The sequence below is a fragment of the Drosophila eugracilis genome, unplaced genomic scaffold (genome assembly GCF_018153835.1).
Source record: "Drosophila eugracilis isolate 14026-0451.02 unplaced genomic scaffold, ASM1815383v1 contig_47, whole genome shotgun sequence".
Classification (NCBI taxonomy): domain Eukaryota; kingdom Metazoa; phylum Arthropoda; class Insecta; order Diptera; family Drosophilidae; genus Drosophila; species Drosophila eugracilis.
Window position 1 is genome coordinate 2,403,363 of NW_024573338.1, and position 4,261 is coordinate 2,407,623.

Sequence of the window (4,261 nt, forward strand, 5' to 3'; positions counted from 1 at the left end):
ACTGGAAAAAAAAAGAAGTCAAGTAACGAAACAGGGACAGGCGTCATTTTAAAGCGTAGCCTTTGGGTGTCTCAGCCCCTTCGTTCTACAACCATCTATCGGGATTTCTTATGCCACATCATTCGCTGCAGTTGTGGTTGATGTTTTTCCTTGTTTTTCTTTTTTTGTTGCAGCTCTGATGACTCTCTTCACAGCGCTTGATCAAAGGCCTTGGCCGTGACTCTGTGTGTTTTTGAGGCTGGTTTTTTGATAAATCACAGGAGCATTAGGGCTAAGCAAGGCGTTTTGAGTTAGGTATTTGCATTAGGAAAGGTAGTTATTAAGTTTAGGGAGAGTTACTTGGACATTTGTCATATTAAGTATACGTAAAGTTGGACGTCGGATGAGATTTTTATTAGTTAGTTTGAAAACTCCATTTCAGATTTCTCTAGCTCTAACTTTTCTAACCGATTACATTTTCTAACATCGTTTTTATAGCCCTGCCCACATGTCCAACTTCTCCTTTCCGGCTTTACATGCATAAATCCAACTCAATTTCTGGTAGGAACCCCGATAGCCACTCCACCTGGCCAAAAGCCAATCGAATGAAGCCGCACAATTTCTGGTGACGAAAAAACAACTGTGAAAATAGTAAAAAAAAAAAACCAGGAGACAAAAATAGCAAAAGGAAATGTCAAAAAGCCATCGTTAGTTTGGTATTAGCCCTGACAAAACTTGACGCGTCAACGTAAGCGGCTTTGGTCTAGGTCAAGTTGCAAGTGCCTAGTAGCAGACAGGTTGGTACCAGGAAAATATACATATACGAAGATAGACATGCACCTGCCACAGGAAATCTGTTTTAAAGAAGAGAAGGAGGAACATTCAATTACAATTCGATTCGGGATAGGTTTAAATGGCTTGGAAAATGGTTTAATTGCTGACCGCTCGATATGAAGAGCTCTAATTGAGCATGAGGCACGAGTAGTAGCTCCAGAAACACGCACATCTATGCGTAAATACATAAAAAAAAACATTAAAAAAAAAAATACAGCAATCCATCGAAAGTTATTTGGTTGGGTCGATGGTGTAGTGAAAAAACAACAAAAAACAAAATTGAAATGGAATCAAAAATGCAGTAAACAATTTGTATGGAAGCAGAACAATTTGATTGGCAGGTCGGGGCAGAGGATTGGCCGCGTCATGGATGGGTGTTGCCAATATATAATGGTGGAGGCAGAAAGTCCCGTAGTTTAACAACCGTAGAGCGCTAGACTTGGATTGGATTCGGAATTGGGACTTGGTTTGGCGGGGGGGTTGGGCAAAGTCTGAAGTGCTTTTGGGTAGGCCTTAATTACGTAAATATGTGTGCGTGTGTGTGTGTGTGTGTGCCAGTTGAGTTATGACCAAAGGAGTACTCCAGTATTCGCATGACTGTATCCTGCGGGTGAGCTAGCCTATGTATGGGAGTGTGTGTGCCTGTGTGTGTGTGTGTGTGTGCAGCAAATGCGTAAAATTTTAATTTCGTTTTGAAAATTTCATTCGAAAAAAATCCAACACACACACTCTTAGCTTACAAGTTGTTTGGCTGGATTTATTCTACGCCCCCAACTTCCCCATATTTTTCCCTACTTCCGATTCCTACACTTCTACTTCTTCTTCTGCGGGTTTTTTGAGGCCAATGACCAGTCGGTATATATATATATATATGTACAAGTATATGTGTCCCGCTTCTTACGCACTTTTTGCATTCACTAATTTGAAAGCTTAAGGGGTTAACAACGCGGCCTTTTCCATTGGCCCTGTTCTTGCAAATGGGCTTATTGATCTGCCCCCTCGCATCATCCTGGCCGTATTATTATTATTAAACAACCCCATTAGGGTCAGGCCATAGACTTTACCCCTTTCGGGTTATCTAACACAAAACACAAAATGCAATAAGGGTTTGGGTTATTCCAACTTGGGACCTGAGACACGCATTCGGTTTGGGTTTAGCATGCAGTTTGGGTTTGAGTTTTTATGGGTTGGGTTCTTGTTGTTGCAACTTATTTTTATGGCGGCATTTCCGCAGGGGAGTTTCAAATTATAAAAGCCATACGTATAATGGTTGTAGTGAAGAAAGAATTACCAAGCTTAAGGCCCTAATGAGACCACAATGGACCTTAAATGCAATAATTTCGGGTTCTATCTTTCTATATAGCTCTTTTCTATTAATGATTTTTCATTGAAAGTCAAATAGCAGGCTTAATATTTTGATATTGATATGAGAACAATCACTCAATGTTGACATATTGACAATTTAGTCTGCTTATTGGGCGCCCCTAAGTATGCTATAGAATCCATAGAAATCGACAGCTTAAGTTTAGAAAATTGGAATTATAATATCACGTATTTTTTCCATAATGAGCATATATTAACGGGTATTGTTTGGTTTTAGTTTCATGCTGAATTGTGGCATACAAAACGCTTTGGCTGAGACTCTTTCAGTTCTGTTCTTAGTCACATTTAATACTCTCTCTTTGAGAGGTGTAAGGTTTTAAAAATATTTAGCTTAGTTATTTGGCTTGATTATATTACATACGAGTGTTAAAATGTAGATAATTTTGAATCGTTTATTAACTAAATAAACTTCCCTTAAGTAATAATAACTTTACCCAAGTAATAGAAGGTTAGTAGTCTACAACATTATTTGGTTTTCTGTATCCCAGGAAATACTGATATCATGGATTATTTCTCTAAATTTTTTTATTAATTACATATTAATGATAGAGTATTTAAAAGTTCCCTTCAGTGAACAATTAATATATCGCTGATTTGCGGTTTGCCGTTGCATAAATGTGTGATTATTTTTTAATAAAAATTCCCCGCTCGCAGGCATTGGCACATACGCACTTTGTTTAACAACATGACACCGACACTCTGGCACCCAGAATCGCGGATTATTTGTTATGCTGGGCTTTTGTGATTTGTTGGTGTTGTTGTTGCTGTTGCTGTTGTTGCCGGAGTTCAAATAGGTCCACCAAAAGGGGGCAGGCAAGCTCCTCGGATACTCAGTGGATGTGCAGCCTTAGCCTCGGGCACTTGCCACGCACATATAATACAAAAGTAATTTCGCGCACACATAATTTCACCCTCTTTCTATTTTTTATATATACTTTTTTAAGCCGATGACAACTGTCGGGGTTAGGATATATTCTCATATATATATATGCGTCTAAAACCCAGGCTAGTACAATAAAGCAGCCAGCTCAGTGACATTTAATTTCGAAATCGTCATAATAATATTCAGGCTGAATGGGCCGCACATCCGCCAAAAGTCATCTAGAACGCATTTGTATCTGTATCTGTAAATGTATCTATGTTGGCTAAAAGGCAGGAGGCAGCTGCTTTAATGAGCCAGCTACAATTTAACAACAGTTTCCTGTTTTCGGTTCCTAGCCGCATTTCAAATCAGTTTACTTCCTTGGCCAACAGCAACTGGCTGGCCGTCTTCTGTCTGCCTGTCTGCTGCGAATTAGATCAGAACCGTAAATTTAGCTGGATCTGAGAACGGAAGTGATTCTGGTTGATAGCCAAGGAGGGGAGATCGGGAAAGGAGAGTGTTTGTGTTTTTTTGTTCTGGAGTTAGGAGCAGGCAGGAGAAGTTGCAGCTTTAACTACCCAGCAACTATAATAAATTAATGGGTATTAATCAAGCTTCTGTCTTTTTATATTCATTAACTTTACTGATCTGGGAAATGAATTAAGCAAAAGAAAATAAAGAAAACTAAGCAATAATATTAAGTTTTAAATAGAGATGCATAAGTACTATTAAAGAAATTAAAGAAATGAAAGGATTTAATAAGCTTGTAAAAAAGCCAACGTATCAGCAGGATGTTAAACCTTTCTTTTTGCCGATGGTTGCATGACACTCATGATATCAAATGTCAGTGCACCAAAAAATCACCCATCAAGGCAGGCCTTGAGTCCGCCTCCCTTCTACCCCTTGCAAATCCACTCTTCCTATATGCAACTGCATGCCATGGCAAAAATGCATCTTAAAGATGCAGCAGCCTCCTGCTCGAATTTCGCAATCGCTGGCTTTTTGTTTTTGCATTTACCCTTCGCCGTTGCAGCTACTGTCTGCCCTTTTTGCATTGTTGAAGCTGCAGTTTTTGTACTTTTTTTTTATAATTTTTGTTTTTTTGGGGTTCCTAAAAGGGTTGGAATTGGGCTGGAATTCGGGTTTTTTGCCTTTGATCCGAAACCGGTTAGCGGCGTTTGTTGCTGTTAGAAGACTGTGGTT